The sequence below is a fragment of the Syngnathus scovelli genome, chromosome 15 (assembly GCF_024217435.2).
Source record: "Syngnathus scovelli strain Florida chromosome 15, RoL_Ssco_1.2, whole genome shotgun sequence".
Lineage (NCBI taxonomy): Eukaryota > Metazoa > Chordata > Actinopteri > Syngnathiformes > Syngnathidae > Syngnathus > Syngnathus scovelli.
In genome coordinates this window covers 243,677-261,581 of record NC_090861.1, presented here as the reverse complement: position 1 = coordinate 261,581, position 17,905 = coordinate 243,677, and the positions used below count along the sequence as shown (strand labels likewise).

Sequence of the window (17,905 nt, the reverse complement as noted above, 5' to 3'; positions counted from 1 at the left end):
TATAAAAATAAATGGTGCATGACGAAGTAAAACAGGACCTGCTGTTTTTACTTGAGTTATCAAATGCAACAAGTGGTTGCTACGCAAGTGGGGAGGAAGATAGTAAAAAAAAAAAGAAGCCCCACTCAAATCAATTCAAGTCGCATTGCAAAAAAATATGGGAGAGCAAAAGTGTCAAGAACGACAGCGCAGTTGGTTGTGTCAGCAGCCAGCGTTGATATGTTTGAAATGGAAGGAACAGCAAATCAATGGCAAGCGCTTTGGAGCTGCGTCTCCGGCAATGAGCAACAGGGATCTGCTTCATTCCGATTCTCCCTGTGCGTGTCTTTCCTCTGATCGTTTTCATTCTGCTTGGCGGCCGATGTCATTTTTCTCCCGTTTCTTGTTTCCCCGTTTTGCCGCCCGAGCATGAAATGAGTGGCGAAGCGCTGAACAAGGCGGAGAGATTACAATGTTCCCGTGGAAAGTCTTTGGAGGTCTGAGAGGAGAAATGTTCCAAAGTACCTGAAAGTATCGACTGTTGTGCTCTGACGCGGCTTAGTCAATGTGCACTTTTGAACTTTTTTGACATTAGCCTTTGGACAACGATGCACACCATGTACGATCCCAATTTGAACGATAAAAAAAACGTTTTGTGAGTATTATGACCAACTTCGACGATATGTAGCTTGTCGTCGCTGAATATTTTCGAACTCCTTGTTCTTTCGTCAATAATAAATCTATTCTCCAAGTGGAATTTGAATCTATGACGTGCGAACTGTTCTACTCCAGTCCTGTAGGTGGCAGTATTTTACATTACAAACAAGTCTCTTCCGGAACATAACGTTTCCAAATCTTTTGTGTTCAAAGCATTTTTTGTGTTTCCCATTCCCGTTTATGACATCATCTGGAGACGTTTGTTCAATGCATTCCGGCATATTATACACCTTTTGACGTGTGTACAGGTGGCACGGTGCTGATACATTCTTTAGATTGAATTTCTTCATTTTTGTTGTGAATTAGCGATTAGCATTAATAGTGATTCAAATTCTGCCTTCTGCCTTATTGTTGAGTTGAACTCGTTGCACCATTAATTGACTGTTGATGACGCAAAGCGGTTAATGGCTTCCCGCGCTAAGCCGTCAATCACGAGCTGGCCACCAGGCGACTCGCTCGCCGGCAAATCACCTTTTTTTTTTTTTTTTTTTTTTTTATCATCACGATTCCCCGCCTCAAGCCCAGTCACATGGGTTATAAAGTGAAGGGCTGCTCGATCAACGTAAATCCCCCACCTCATTCTCAGCATTTCGGGAAGGGGGGGCAGTGGGGTTCATCTATAATTCATGTCGGAAGACGCGGAACAGATTGAATTGTCACAACTCAGCCTGGTAGACGGCAGGTCGCGGCGGCGGCGGCGGCAGAGCGTGAGCCATCCTAATCAGGAACAGATCAGTGCCGTGAATTACAAATAAATAACTTTACTTGTTGTAAAGGGCTCACAAGGATGTGCTTTTGATGACGTTGTCTTGATGGACGATCGGCTCGGAAGAAAATCTTCTTAATTTCACACGAGGCAAAAGTCGCAACGATATGGCATTTTTGAAAATTGTGAGAAAAGTCGTAATGTGCAAAAAAAAAAAAAAAAAACACGTTACGCCCATTGCCAGTCATTCACACACGAATTGACTTGCAGTCTAATAATGACCCATGCACGTTTTTCTCATGGAAGTATCATTGGATGACACCGTTGACCTAGATGGGGCGTCTCGGCAACATTTACAGTCCCTGCCATCTGCTCTCCATTTCATCTGGCTTGGGCAGAACGCTTGTTCTTACATCCATGTCAGATGCGTCGGCCCACCTGAGCCCGTTAAACCTGCCGTGATCCCATCAACGCAGATGCGCTCCAAACAGCAATCTGGCTAATGGAAGAAGAGCTCGACGTGGCAGCGACTGGAAAACACGTGTCCCAGTTGGATCCTGACAGCGGCGTGACCTTACCGATCCATTTCAGCGCAGCGTCACTCACCTCGGTAGCATGCACACCTTTGCTAATGGTGTTGAAAGCCCGCCCCCTGTCGGTGCTAGCTGAAATGAATTTGGCGTGATTTGAGTGGGTCGGGATGATGCCACCGGTGGCCGTCTATTGCGTGCGCCTGAACACCTCTGCTGGCTGGCTGGCTGGCTGGCTGGCTGGCTGGCTGGCTGGCTGGCTGGCTGGCTGGCTGGCTGGCTGGCTGGCTGGCTGGCTGGCTGGCTGGCTGGCTGGCTGGCTGGCTGGCTGGCCGGCTGGCTGAGTGACGCGGCGGCGGGGTGGCGGCTGAAGTGCAGAGCGATGGCTCCTTATCTCCCCGTCACCGGGTGTTGCCATGGCGATCAATAGATTGCCGCCAGGGTCGATTAGCGGCGCCGTGACTCTCACCTTCCTCGTCCATCCTCATTTCACTTCATAGATTTTATCCCTCCCTCCTTCCCAAGTGCGAGAGGTGCCATAAAGAAAGTGCACTACAGTAAGCGTGCGCTGGTATTAGCAGTGAGCTGTGTCATTGCTGTTTGGACTGCAGCTGATGGTGATGGATGAAGCGCACAACTGGATGGAAAGGCAACGGGAAATGTAATCGTGAGGTGTGTCATGAGCAAAAGCACAAACAAGTCTCAAGAAGCCATGCCTGTAAAGACAGCCGCTCGGTCGGCCATTCCGGTTCTAAGGTTGATGATTACGACAATGGTAGCCTTTCCAAAAATAACACCTACAAACATGACATTTGGTCAAAGCACGTATTATAAATAGAGCCGCAAAAAAGCCTCAAGAAGCCATGGCGGAAAATTCACAGAAAGTCGGCTATTTTCATTTGAAGTTTGGCTCTTGCTAATTTCATTTTGGAAAAGTCTGCCAGTTTGGTTTGAAGCAGTCGTTTTATGGCCATTTTTGCCATTGCCAGGTCACAAATTGAAGCCAGTGTGACTAGGCAACATCAAAGTCGGTAGGCACGCCGGGAAAAAAAAAAACTCAAAAACAACTCAAGTCAGTCAATATTTTGAAAATTCAGCCCCTGAAGTCAATTTGATAGGGTACTACGAAAATCGGCAGGCCTGCCAGTCATGATCGGGCCCCGGAAAAAGTCACAAAAGGACCAATTAGAGATTGAAGCAGCCAGTGTAGTGCCATCGTGGCACATTTTCCTTTCTCTTTTCCAAACCGCTCGAACCTTGTAGGAATGTCGTCGTGAGTCAAAGCTAGCAATTCGGATTGGCCTTTGACGGTAGCGTGAAAACTAGCAAATGGTATTCATGTCCTGAGACCGATACGAACGCTTGCTTTTCTATGTCCTGCAAACAGATGATGTACCGCTAGCACGGTAAGCGTTACCGAGCTCCGATTGATCTTTTTCTCTTTCCCCACCAGCGTATTTCAAGGCCGTGAGAAGACGTGGAGAGAGCGTAAACATATAAACACTCACATATTAATGCGGCGCTTCACATTGAGGAAAGAGGGGAAGTGTATGAAAGGGGATCATGCATTAATCATCGGCCGCTGCGCCAACGCGCCAACGCGCACGCGACGAGATCAAAAAGCGCCGTTTAAAATCAACTTAAGTCATGCGAATATTTCCCCACGGTCTTCAGGGTGGGGGCGGGGGGGGGGGGGGGGGGGGGGGGGGCGGACAAACAAGTGTGTTTGTTTTATTTGATTTCAACTTTGCGTACGCATACGACTCTCTGGTCATCCTTTTAGCTTTCTTGTCTTTGCTAATGCTAAGTGCAATAGCAGATTAGTACGCGAAACCTGCAGCCACTTTGGGATGACAAACATCGGCTTGTTCATCGTAAAATGGAGCGGGATGTACAAAGTAACCTTGAGGTGCCGCACGCTACGAGATTAGCAGCAACCGCCTTGTTTACTGTCCGTTAGCTCTTCTCGTCATTTGTATAGGTTGTTTTTGGTTTGCGGAAAACGGTCATTGTCTTGTTTTCTTTTTGTGCAACTACGGCGGCGGCGGCGGCGGCAGGCGTGTTTCCAAAGGCACGTTCTCGCGCACGCTCTCAAACAGCCTGTTTCTCCATTGTGTTTGATTCCCATTGTCAGCGGGCGGCGCCGACGGATCGAATGAGCGACAATAAACGCTGCCGGCGTGAGATGATAATGAGGGATAATGGAGCTCCACGTTCAGCCCCGTCGGGTTGAGGCATGATGAGAAACAATGAATCCTTAATAAGGCCTAATGAGAGCGTCCCCTCTCCCGGACTAAACCGCATCCCATGCGGCGCGGGGTCGAGTGTTTAGCGCGCGGCTAACCAAGGCAGAACTCAGGTGGCTGGCAGCGTGCTGAATAATGTATGCCCGTTGAATATTTAAGTACGACAACATGTCACGCTAAGCATAACAACACGCTCGGGTCAAGGCCGACGATGGAAATAATTGATGGACACGCTTTGACGTCACAAAAGGACAACTATTTGCACGTTGAACGAGCTAGCGTACAAGGTCACCCACCATTTTTTTCAAATTTGCGGAAAGCGTTTGTTTTTTGTTGAAACTAATAGCAGAGCGTCGGCATTTTCACGTCCGGGTCGGCCGAACGGACGCTTTTGTTTCGAGCGAGCCCGACACATCAAACGCCTCTTCCTTCACTCAAACGCCATCACTGCACTTTCGTTCCCCTCGGAGCCGAGTGATTGATAAGAACATGCAATCTGGATCAAAGCAAAGGCCGGCTGACCTTTAAGCGCAAATGACGGCCGGACGGACGGCAGTTCACTTCCGATTCTAAAAGCACTTTCTCCTCGGCTGAGGGTGAAATGGTTTATTTGCCAAGCTCCCTGCCACGCAGATCGGGTCGATGCAGCTCGGTTATGTTTCAATGTTAAAACTTGGCCGTTTCGGTGACAATCTTGTCTTTCAGGCTCGTAGATGGAAAGAGGGCATTTCAAATCCAAATTGAGGAATCAGCGGCTATGACGTCCGCATTGGCTTTTTACCAACAACTGGATGTCCCCGACGCCACATTGGTTTTGACCGACAAGCGCACGCCAAATGTCCCCCGACGCCACGTTGGTTTTGACCAACAAGCGCACGGCAGATGTCCCCGACGCTTCCGGCTCGGCGGACAAAGGACTCGTTATCGTCTCATTTGCCCGACTCGCCTCGACTGCAATTTGCCCGGCCGCTCGTCTTTTGATTAGCTTCTACGTCTCCTGGCCGCCCCGAGACGAATGCTAATGAGGACAGCGGCGCGCGGCCATTTGCGGATGGCCCGGCCGCGACGTCCGTTAGCGTCGGCGAGGCCCACTTCTCCCGCTCGTAAGGACACGGCTTATTATTTTCATACGCGACGATTAGCTCTCGTTTATAATGGATGTGCTTAGCTAAAACATCCGCGAGCGGAGAAGCCAGAGTAAAAGAACAAGCAACTGTTAAATTGTTCAATAAGGGAAGAATTTCAAATGAGCAAAACGATGTACCGGGGGTCGGAATGAGCCCATTTGCGTATCAGCCGTATCGGTGCAACCTGAGGGTTCCCCCCCCCCATTTTTAATGGAAAAAAATCAAATCAAATCAGACAAATTTGGTACCTTAGTTTGCCCAGCTAATGGCCCTCCATCTTAGTCTGGTCGGAAAAGGCCGGATTGCGACCGGAGAGCGTGCGTCATAAATTTGCGTCCCGTCGAACCACGGCAAAGGAAAGGACGAGGCCTCGCCTTTTAGCGGCAGAGGTGAATGCAAATGAGCCAGCCTGCCAGCTACATCTGATTAAAAGTAATCGCCTGGCAGTATCAGCCAAAACACACAGAAACTAAAAGACACGATATGGAAAAGAGATTAGCTTGGGAGGATTTTTTTTGGCGGGCTCCAGATAAAAGATCTCATTATTGATAAGTGCTTCAAGTTTGAGGAAGAAGAAGAAGAAGAAGGAGAAGCAAAAGAAGGGAAACTTTGAAGCTACGGTCACCAAATTTGTCACGTCACATGTTGTCGACCCGGTTATAATTTTAAAATCAAATTTTAAGATAAGAGATCAAAGTTTTGCGGTTGGAAAGCAATGATTGGAATTTTGGAAATGAATGTCATTCTTTTCGACCACAAAGGTTTGCCATTCAAACAGGGGGGTGTAGGCTTTTTCTATTCACTTTGGTTGTCCTCTCTCCATACAGCAACAAAAAGCAATGTGAGAAAGTGCTCGATTGATCATTTTGTCTGCAGAAAGATGAATATGGATGGGCACCAAATCAGCGCTGGCGTGTTTTCCTGATGGATGACGGCAGCGAGGCCAGGCCAGGCCAGGCCAGGCCAGGCCAGGCCAGGCCAGGCCAGGACAGGCCTGATTACGCCAGGCCAGGCCAGGCCAGGCCAGGCCAGGCCAGGCCAGGCCAGGCCAGGCCAGCCCAGGCCAGCCCAGGCCAGGCCAACCAACGCACAAAGCCCACGCTCAATGTCCACAGCCGCTATTGTGCCGGCTAATTAAATGACAAATTGTGACCCTGGAAATGGCTGCCGGGAGCGGCAAACTTTTCTCATCGGCTGCCGCCGCGGGCGTCCGTTTTCTCATTTGCAGCGCCGACGGAGGCCATTTAACCTTTTGCTGTCCTGAAAATCACTCAAGAGTGACATCTTTTTCTTTTCCCAAGCGCTGTACTTGCTGTTTTGATATGTGGTCTGAAAAAGCATCACCATTCTTCCCATCTTTAGTTTTTTTTCTGGGGCCAAAACACTTTGACGTGTCCATTTGTAAACTCTCCAGCCCAAATGAGCAAAGGAACATTAAAGAAAAGCCACTTTGCTTCACAGCTTTGATGGCTTTAAGCCTTTTAATGTCTCCAACTGGTGGCGGCGTGCCGTCCTAACGTTGCCTTCGACTGCCAGTTTGGCTCTTTCCGCGCACGAATTAGTCGGCTCTCGTTAAAGGCAAATGAATGGCTGGCGCCGTCTGGCTTCCCGCCAGCAGCCGTCTGGGTAAAAGCGGCTCGCCGGCCTCACCGGCACCAATTGCACATTTGGTGGGGCAAAATTTGTTCGCTGAAGGCGCAACGCTCGCTCGCTCGCTCGGGGCATGTTGAAGGAAAGGGCTCGCCGGCCTCACCGACACCAATGTGCCCCTTTCGTTGAAGGAAAGGAAGGCAACTCAACAGATTGCCGCGTCCATTTTAGCTTGCGTTCCTCTGAGTTACCTCTGCTTCATCCCTCGCCGTCTAATGTCACACATTACACGTCAGTGTCGGAGCCCCCCGCCGATTTTTCCATTTGTCCGCCCGAACCACGGCGCTATTGTTCTGAAATTGTCTCTCCGCTAAGTGACAATCGGTTGGATACGTTCCAATGTGGCAGCGTTTGACAATATGTCGCCCCGGCCCTCCTGGGAAATTTCCCTTTTGCTCGCCACCAATTTGCCCCGCCTCGCTCGCTCGCTGCCAAATAGGTTGCGGGAGAAGAAAATTGCCCACTGCGCCGGTGACAGACACTTGCTGTGAATGGCGTCATGGACTTGATGGGACCCCTGTGATTATTGTGAAGTGGAATTTTTCCCTCCGTTTTAGCGGCAGACGTCCGTGAGGTGCGACGACGGTGGCGCTTTTTCCCTGGAGCCCGGCAGATTAGCGTGGAGGCAATTTTGACAAGCCGAATTCACCACAACTACTTTCCGTGGAGGCCTAGCTGCACAGCTAGTCACTTCTTTCAGCGTGCTAGTCTCACTTAGCCGTCCGTCCGTCACTGGTTGGTTTTGCCTTCAGCACCCGGACAGCCACCATCTTTCCTTCGTTGACGGACACGAGGGCGTTTGTTTCCCTGCCCATGGTGGCACGGCATCATCCGTGCATCTCAGGGTGACAGAATGCTGATAATCCTCGGCAGCCAGCCATTCATCCCGCCCGCCCGCCCGCCCGCCCGCCTCCTTTGCCTCTCTCTCCCGCTCTGTCCTCATCTATTGACTCGGCGGCCACGTTGACTCAAAGCCGCTAATGCTCGGAATAATAATCCGCCACGTGGCGCATTTACTCAGAAGATCAACACTGGGTGTGTTGTCTCGTTCTCGCGTCCTTCTGGCAAATTCATTAGCAAAAGGCAAACAAACCAAAGCGCTGGCACAGATGCTCTCTGACATTTTCTCAAGGGGGACGCGTTTTTATTTGCTATTTTGATATTTTCATGCGCAATGCGGGGCACAAACAGGCTTGGTTGTTTGTGTGAGATTTCTTTTTTCCCAATGATACCAAAATACGTATATCAGGACAGCGACAACTATGCCAACGTGACACTTTAAGGTCAACTTGTCTGGCTGATGCGGCTGACATTATTCGTTCATTATTTATTTGCGCGCCCATCGTGCCAAGGCGACGGAACCCAGCGCACGCACGCACGCACGCACGCACGCACGCACGCGCGCAGGCACACGCTCGCTCGCTCGCTCGCACTTCATTAATGTCATTTTATTATTCATAGCGAGACGAGGAGGGGGGCCGGGTTACAGCAGGAAGTCAAGCTGTTCTGACCTTCGCACAAAATGGTGGGCAGGAAACGATTACCCCGAGCCAAAAGCTGCCGGGAGGTTATGGATGACTTTTTGCTTCCAGGAAAAGCAGCATCGGTCAATTGAAACGAAATGTGGCTCGACACCGACCGCCATGCATCTGTGGATTCATATGAAGCAACGTCAACTGTATGCAAATAGCGGCCACCCCACCTCAACCTTAATATCGATCATCGAAATCCTACGTGAAATGTGACGTTTGGGTCAAAGCAAGCCGTCGCGACAAGTCTTCTCATTGAGTTCGCTTTTGGTTGTCATTCTTGCACATTTCTCTTTCTCTCTTCAACCGGAGCAGCGAAAACAGATTGCAATTACGGACACTCGCTAAGCCTTTCTCGCAGCGCTCACGCCTTACGTTTCCATGGAAACTGCATCCACAAACATTCACAGTATGGACGAGATATAAATAGGCACGCGCGCGGCATGTGTCGCTCCAGCTGATTTCCTTGGATGTTTGCTCCGCTTTGATTAGCGGACCGTCGCTCGCGCTTGATTAAATATGTCGCTCGCTCGGGCGGGATGGCGGGACACGAGCGGGAGGCGAGCGGGAGGTGACAAATTGGACACATTTGCAAAACTTTCCATCTCATGTCACATTGCTGATTGTCCGACTTGATGAGACTTTTTTTTTTTTCCTTTTTTTTTCAGGCAGGCAGGCAGGCCTGCAGGCAGCCATCGTTGTCATGGTAGAATGACAAGTTTAAAGATCAATGCTTATTCTGGTTGACTGTCAAAGAGAAGGGAATTACATAAAAGACAGAATGTGACAAATGTGAAACTCAATCTCATGAGATCGAAAAACGCAAATTCACCACTCAAACTGCAAGTCCATTAGCTTCATGCGAACACATCATGATTTGAGTTTAGGTTGCGCTTGTGATCATCTTCAAGGTCGAAAGATGATCTCTAATGCCAAAGTGGAGGAGATGGAAAGATCTGACAGAGCTGAGGGCATGTCACGGCATCGCCAGCCGTCTCTCTCGGAGATCACGGGTGTTTGTTCCAATGACGCCAGATAGGGAGAGAAATGCAGAGAAAAAGGACAAGCCGGGCCAGCGTGTGGGAAAAGCTGCTTCCCGCGGTTGCGTTTTTACCCTGCGGCGAGCGCCCGCCGTCCTCCACCCAAACCATCAGATCGTGCCAACCGCGAGGGGGGGGGGGGGGGGGGGGTGTTGGGTTAGCCATGGCCCGGCCAGCCATGGCCCGGCCAGCCATGGCCCGGCCAGCCATGGCCCGGCCGGCCATGCCCGCGGGAGCAACCCGGTGGAATGAAGAAAGGAGACGCTTGGCAAATAATGGCCACAGGAAGTGCAGCCGCAATTGAATTATTTCCCACCCTCGTCGGGCCGGGCGTGTCTTTCTCAACGTTGGAGTGTTGCCGCATATCTGGAAGCGTCGTGTGATATGAAGCAGGAGGGAAAAGCAACATTTGGGTCTGATGGCTTCGAAAGAGCAGCAGAGTGCCGCATTTTTGTTTCATTTTTCAAATGAGCAGGACGTCGTATATGCTCATTTCCATTGGCCCGGCCGGCTACGCCCCTTTGTGTTAGCGCTCTTTCATTGAATCCACCGACGGGCCTTGCTTGAGAAAAGACCTTTTGGTAGGTTGACGTGTTTGTGAGCCCATTAAAAAGACTTTCAAGAATACGGAATCTGACCCAAAGCAGGTCATAAACAGCAAGATCCTTTGCTGCTCCTCCGTTAAGGCTTCCTCATTTGAGCTTTGGTTTATCAAGTCCCACCTATCCTTTGTTCGCTCTGCCTCTTCTCGTGTTGGAGAGAGAGAGAGAGAGGAAAAAAGAGGGCAAAAACAAAAGGGGCTTTTAACAGGATTAGAACGAGCAGGATTAGAGCAAAACGTTTGTTGCGTGTGTTAGTGGGAAGGGAAGGAGACAGACGGAGAAAGCCGCACTATACCTGCTGCTGCAAGTAGAAGGGCCAAGGTCCCTTGATATGGAAATGTTTGACGGCTGCCAGAGCCCGCCCGACATGCCGCAAGCGCCAACAAAGCATGAAATATACATGGGCACCGCAGGCCCAAGTGTGAGCTACACAAACACGCTTGGGAAAGTTCAACGGGCCGCGTGCCTGCCTGCCTGCCTGCCTGCCTGCGTGCCTGCCTGCCTGCCTGCCTGCGTGCCTGCCTGCCTGTCTGCCTGGCTGCCTGGCTGCCTGCCTGCCTGCGCGCCTGCGTCAGCCAGGGCCACAAAAGCTCGTGGCGCTTTGTCAGCGTTTCTTTTCTACGCCCAACAAGCCGGCTCCTAATTGCAGCCGTGGCACCTGGTCCGCTTGATGTTTGGAAAAAGCGTCCCATCCCGAGCGAGTTCTTTGGCTTTTTCTTCTCCCATCTGTTGTTCCCCCTCAATGTGAGTTTCCTATGGCGTAAAAGCGCTGAGCGTGACACTTCATCACGGGCCCTTGTCATTTCTTTTCCATAACGCCACCTCGTGCCAGTCTCTTATCGGCCGTATCAGTGGCGGCGGCCCTAATCCGCTCTCCCATCTTAATTGCATTTCCCCCTCCCCGACAATCCCGCCGTTCCTCGTTTGTCGGCGCAAAACCACGGGCCATCCCTCGACCGCTCGCAAACTCGGCGCTCTGGCTTTTGCGTGCGCGGCGGGAAGATTTTCCAGCAGCCGCCCGCCGCAGGACACCACTTAAGAGTTCCCATCATAAAAATCCACCAAGTGCCCGTTTCAATGGCGTGCTCGAGATGACAAATATGGAATTAGGTGGTGAAAAAAGGTTCATTCATTAAGGGAAGTTGGTGAGTTTGTTTGACTTTTTAGCTGATTAATATTACGTTGGCTTTTTTGACTTCTTCTGCAGTGTGTCTCATCGATTCCCCCCCTCACTTTTCCATCTCGGAAAGAAGAAACGAAAAAAGTCCAATTCCCCCAACATCCACGCCGTCTCTCGCACTTTGAATCAAGCTCATTAGCCGCCGCTGCCGCCACGAGTGAAGAAGCGGACTCGCTCTCAACTTTTTCCCCTCGCTCGATTCACGTCGGGAGCAAAAGTGGAAGTTGGAAGTTTGCTCGTCGTTTGGTTCTCAAAACAAGCTCATTAAGCTGCACGGAGAGACCAGGCGACGCTAATGAGGAGCCCGCTTTGAATATAGAAAGTAGCTCAGATGACACTCCCAAGTTAGCGCTGTTCAAGCCGCGCCCGCCCTCGTCTTTTAGACAAGCCACAAACATTCGATAAACTTGACAACTTGGGGGACGTATTTTCTTTTTTAAGCAAGCGGCAGTAAGCAAAATGCTAGCGTTAGCGTACGTTTAGTATCAATGTGACAGGACAACTCTTGGTGTCTTTTAGCGTTGGCGAGAAAGTATGGCCACAAGCTTCGCCCGTTCAAATCATAGGCTAGCTACAAGCTGGGGGGGGCAGATTGAAGTCCCCCAAAACGTGTTCAATAAAGATTATAAAGCATTCGAAGCACTCAGCTTGTGCTCTTCACTCACGAGTGGCTGTCTGTAAGGGCTTCCGTGTTGTTCTCCTCTAAAAGGTGGGCGCAGTCGATTGGATGCATTTGAAATGTCAAGTGAAAGCGGACTTTCAAACGATATCAAAGAATGAAAAGGGTGAGGAAGTGGACAGACTGGACACACGCAACAAACACCAAGACGCACAACATTGCGGAGTGACCGCGTGACTCTCTTTTTGAAACCCTTATTTTCACTTAGGCTACGTTTATGGCATTCTCTGATAAAATACCTTTCGGGACCTGATCTGATAAAAACCCCTCCGAAGGAAAAAATGTGCCCACATTTGACATTCACCTGTGATCGATATTACGATTGTTCTGAAATGTCACGTCTAAAAAAACAAAATGGATGCCGCCCGCAACTGGACAACCGGATAACTTCAATCACTATAACTATTATAACTATATTAAGGATAACTTCATTTGAGGGCTGTTATCAAACACCATTTTTCCAGCCATCGCTAGCAAATGTTGAGTTACTAAAAGGGTCCAAGGAGGAGTGATGAGAGGTTAATTTGTCTGGAAAACTGGTCATTAGTCCTCAGCTGAGGAAAAGCACGGCCAGGTAGGAACCTTGACTTGAAAGCTATACGCTTGACCTTTACAGATTAGACCTCCACTTTTTGGGCTGGATCCGATGGCACTTTCAAAAAAGAAGCGGATGCAAAAAAAAAAAAAGTCAATCTCCTGTCTTAACGAAGCCTTGCTTCTGATGTCGGCCTCGGCCTTGGCTAATGATGACGCTTTAGTTAGGCGAAGGCAAAAAAAAAAAAAAAGAGCGAGCCAGCCAGCGAGGCTAAAAGGATTCCGGTGGGCTTGGGGTGGAATAGACTTTACTGATGTCTGGCCGGTCTTGGCTAATGATGAGTGCGGTGAAGGACAGCGGGAAGAAAAAAAGAATCAGTTCAGGGAAATAACGGTGAGGTGTGTGTGCGGCCGTGTGGTCGTCATCCTCCTAAACTTACAGCTCGGTGTTTTTCCACACAAAGTGGCTTCGTCGTTGACTTTGGCTTTCAGAGACGGACGACGGTCACACGTCTTTTCAAAAGCTCCGAGAGAGTAAAAGCAGTCAAACGCAGCCAATCTAAGTTGATGGATTTCCCCGCTGTGTCTGAGTGCAGGGGAGAATCATTACGGCAAAATTGAAACGCAATCGTGTCACATTCGAGCGCAAACGGCCTTGTTGGCTTTTTTTTTTCTTTGTCAGACACATTTGCGGCGCAATCAAGGTGATGGTGTCGCTCCTGTGTAAAAACGATTGTCTGATGAATCGGGCTCCCAGAAATGAAATGAAATGGAACATTGTTGAGAGCAGAAGAAAAGACGTCTCTGTTTCCAGACTTAGATAAGAATTCTTCAGCCTTGCTAGCTTTGGATGAAATTGACCCAAGCCATATGGCGCCCCCTTCACCCCCCACCCCAAAAAATGGTTTCATTTTCTCGTCAGTGCGACTCATTCTTACCAAGCGCGCCATTTCAACTGTCTTTGGCTGAGGTTATTATTGTCAACACTGTTACGCCGCAACCATAAAGGGGAGCTGGACAAAGAAATTTCAAGTGGCGAGTAAAGGCATATTATTATACTTGAACAGCTCGCTCTCCCTCCCTCCCTCCCTCCCTCGGGGGAGTGAAACAATGTTCACCAAGAAGAAAGGGGGGAAAGAGCCAGAGCGTGGCTCTTTTTGTGGCATTGCGCTCCAGGTCATTAGGCCCAGGCACGTCGCGTTCAATTAACGCTCCGTTCCTTTGTTGGGCTATCAAGAAAAATTCGGTCTGTAAAACAAAGATTATCGGTGTCCTCGACGGGGAATGTTTCAATTTTCGCTCCGTTGCTCAAGGGCGGGCGGGCGGGCGGTCGGGCGGGCGTTCGGGCGGGCGTTCGGGCGGGCGGGCAGGCAGGCAGGCAGGCAGGCAGGCAGGCAGGCAGGCAGGCAGGCAGGCAGGCAGCCAGGCAGCCAGGCAGCTTGGTAGCAATGACAATCTATCTTTGGAACATATCAAAGAAGATATTGAAAACAGAATCGATTTGTTAGCCATTGAAAGCCAGCGAAAATATTGGATTGGAGGCACAAGCCTGGTACGTAGTAAAAAAAAATGTGACTATGTGATTCATTTAGTCCCACCCGCCCGCCTGGCCAGCGCACACCTCGGCGGCACGCTGCTAAGTGTGTCGGGTCATCAGTGTGAAAGCCACCCGGAGGTTATGGCCGTCATCTCCGAGCTCCGACACAACAACCCTCGGCGAGTTTGAAAAAGAAGCAGCATTTTTATTCTCGGCTTCGCAGCTCGCTACCTGCGTTCGACACACTTTAGCCATCTCAGTACTCGCGAAAAACAGTGTATGTCGTCCTTGAGTGGGCAAAAAATCCAAAAAGGTCACCTGCACTTTCTGCCTGGTGGTGGGAGGAGAGAGGACCTTGCCGGTACAACTAAATAATATCTGCGAAAAAGCAGTTTCAATTCACATGTTATCACTTTTTCTTTTTTTTTAACAGTGCCCTCCAGTATTATTGGTGGCCTCGGTGAAGATAAGCTCATTACTTTTTTTCAGGGCTCATCTTTGCCAATAATTCTGGAGGGCAAGAAATCCTATTTATGTCTTTGCTATGTCTTATCTGGCACGTTTGCAGAAATTCATAACTGTCTTTCCGGTAAGAGATGATCTTTCAAACGGGAGGCAAAGATCACAAATTCGATCATCCTGCAGTGATTGAGCTCAGCAGAGCAGAGCAGAGCAGAGCAGTGCGGCTCCGTTTTCATTTGAATGCATGTGCAGACATCATTTAGGGAAAAAAAAAAGGCATATTTCAGCTACAATGAGACGACAGATTAAAATAAATACTGATGGTGAGTGATATTTATGGTGGTGTACCACAAGGTTCTGATCTAGGTACCATACTATTTCCTTGATGGACTTTGAATTCTATATATCATGAAGAATTCTTGTTTTGAATATAAAAAGGGAATATATGTACACGCACAGCGGTGAGGTGGACATCCACTTTACCACCTGCTTTGTCATTGGGAAAATAAAAGGAAAGGAAGGAACAACAAAAAAAAAAGATCGTCGAGTCTCATCCAACTTTAACCGTGGCTTGATCCTTATGCTAATTTCGCCTCAAATCCACCGATTCTGTTTTCATGGTGCATCATTTCGAAAGCCAACCATGGGAGAAGATTGTTTTCTGTTTTTACGCATTTGCATTTTAAACAGTGGCATTTTGCAGTGCTGACTGAATTTCACCGGCCGGCTCTTTATGGACTTGATCTAATTATCTTCAAGAGAGTCTGGGGAAATTCCGAGCATCACGCTCGGCCGGAGAAGGCCGAGGTTGGCAGTCGGGGACTTTGGACCAGAAAATGGAGCGGTAAAACTGACCTGTTGTTTTCCATACACAGCCAAAAGAAGATAGCGATGCCCAGCGACTTGTTTTCCAAGATTGGAAGGCACCACGAGGTCACTGTACTGCCTACAACAGTGTCATGTAAAAAAGAAAAGAAAAAAAAAAGAGAAAAATGTTGTTGGATGTTCCACTATTTGCGGATTTAATCCTTGAAAACTTGCTTAATATATTCCGAGCAATGTCAGAAGACCTCTCGGGAAAGTCAGCAAAGCCTGTTTAGAATTGAAATGATAAAGTCCTGTGAGGCTCCAAGTGTGCCTTCTGGAATTACTGATCTGTTTGGGGAAGCATTTTTCACATGGCGCGATCTCATACACACACACACACACGGACACGGACACATTTACACACGCAAATATGCACACTCACACACGGACATATTTTCCTTTGCACTCGGGAGGCGATTTCGTTTGTCCTGGTCGTCCGCTTGAGGTGCATTATTAAACACCCGGGGAAATGCGGACAGGAAATTAGGCCTGGCACGGCGGCGGGTCAGAGGCGCACTTTATGATCGATCTCCCCCACCCGCGTCCTCCCACCTCTTAAATCCCGACGCTAATATTGCACTTGCTTGTCCCTTGATTTATTAGGCGAGACGGTCCGTAGCGTGTGACGAATCGCAGACGGCTGTCATAAGCGTGAGCTTGAGGCTACGTGAAGAACTCCACATAAACGCTGACTAATCCCTCTTTTTCAAATGTTCTGCCTTTTGTGCTCAAGGATGTCAACTCTGCAAGGCTTGCATGCAAATAGTAGGTAGGGCTGGAATTTGAACTCAGACAACCGAGTGGGCTTGTTTTTTTTTGCGAGTCGTGTTTGGCCGGCCTATCAATTCCGCCCCGCCCGCTAGCTCGCTCGCTCGCTCGCATCCGCACGCTTTGGCAATTAGAACAAGCGGCGCCCTCGTCGGAGGACGCAATTAGCGGGAATCCGACAGATTGAAATCTACGCAAATGTTAATCTCCCGCCGTGAAAATGTCAAAATAAAAATGTCAGCGACGATGGCGTCCCGCGCTTTAATGAGCAAATAAGCTGCCGAGTGCGAGATTCAATTAAAAAAGATTTAAAGAAGCCACAACAAAAGCAGCGCGAGAGAAGGTTAATTATCCAATTCAATCAAGGCTGTTGCCGCTGAGCAAACTTGACGGCGTTTACAGTGAGGGCTCGGCTCGGCTCGGTTCGGCCCTGCTCTGCTCGGCTCGGTTCGGCCCTGCTCTTCTCGGCTCGGCTCGGCTCGGCTCTCCCTCCACATTCTGTTGATTCTCCTCACGTCACGACGGCGCGTTTGTCAAGGGAGACCCGGTTACCTTTTACTCGAGCGGATGCATGACGAGCGCTTGTAAAAAGACACATTTAAGCCAAAGGCCAACGTAAGGAGCCACCCTATATGGCTTTGTCCCAAAATGGAAGAATACGCGTTGTAGACAAAGGGCAAAACCAGATCCGGGGCTGATTTGACCCGTCAGTAGTTACATTGGAAACGGAGCAGTACACATTTCAACAATACTCAAGTCAGTGGACGTGTACTTAGTTACTTGCCATGTTACACTGGCATGGTGCAATTGATTCCATCTCATACATTCATTTTCCATAGCGCCCGCCCGCCCGCCCGCCGGTCGGTCCTCATTGGGGTGGAGCCGGACCGGAGCTGAATTTTGCCCAGCGAAGCCGACCGAGTCCACCCTGGACATTTTCTCTAGCGCTCATTAAGGTCGCTGGTGAGCTGAAGCCAATCGCTCGCCCATCAATAGTTGACCACAAACAAATGATTCATTCCTAGGAATGGAATCCTTTTTCAAATAGATCAAAACGTGTACGGGGCAACATCTTAACAAATGAGCAAAATAAGTTGGACATTGAAGTCAATGAAATAAAAATGTCAGGCTGAGCAGCACAAACTGGAACGTCCACTTTCTGAACATGAGCTCATATTTTGTGTCCAACACTAAAAGCGACATTGCCTTGCACGTAATCAAATCATGTGACATGCTCCAAGTGGTCCTTTCTTAATCACAAACGCGGACGAGGCAGCCTTTGCTTATTTTGACGAGATGTTCAAAAGACAATCAATGGTGTTCCATTTTTTCAAAGGCTCATTAAAACAAGTTGGACGTTTGCTCGCCATGAGCGCGCGCGTGCGTGCGTGATTGTGCCGCTTGTTAGTTGTTGGCTTTTTTTTTTTCCTTGGTGAAAGCGGCAGGCTAATAGGCAATCTATTCCGTCTCACGCCAACCTGGGCTGACTGAACGCCAGCGATAACGAGACTCTCTGGGACTGGACTGGACCGACACAAAGACTTAGGGACACCTCGGGCCGCATACACCAGTCAAAATCAACGTTTGGCTTGTAATGGAACTTGGATTCATCTTACCGTGGGAAGACGCCGAGCGAGCGCAAACGATCACAAGACTCTCTGTCTCTGCCCAGCCTTCGGGTTCCACATCCAATCTGCACCGGCAATCAATGATGTCATCCTACGGGGGGGTCAGAAGACATCTCAGTGGAAG

General features: G+C 49.4%; 2 protein-coding genes across 3 annotated transcripts in view; one reads left to right on the top strand and one right to left on the bottom strand.

Annotated features, from left to right (window-relative positions):
• The window catches only part of mrpl22 (mitochondrial ribosomal protein L22), a 76,548-nt gene that overhangs the window by 16,804 nt on the left and 41,839 nt on the right, over positions 1 to 17,905 (top strand). The window lies entirely within an intron of this gene.
• Positions 1 to 17,905, bottom strand: part of LOC125981966 (polypeptide N-acetylgalactosaminyltransferase 10-like) — a 52,914-nt gene that overhangs the window by 11,342 nt on the left and 23,667 nt on the right. The window contains exons 19-20 of one of the 2 annotated variants that reach the window (XR_011088272.1): positions 17,770 to 17,872; positions 13,956 to 15,464 (exon numbers count right to left, since the gene is read on the bottom strand). The gene's annotated coding sequence lies outside the window, so the exon portion shown is untranslated. Of the gene's footprint in view, positions 1 to 13,955; positions 15,465 to 17,769; positions 17,873 to 17,905 lie in introns of those variants that run through there. The other variant, XR_011088271.1, reaches the window with a different exon arrangement.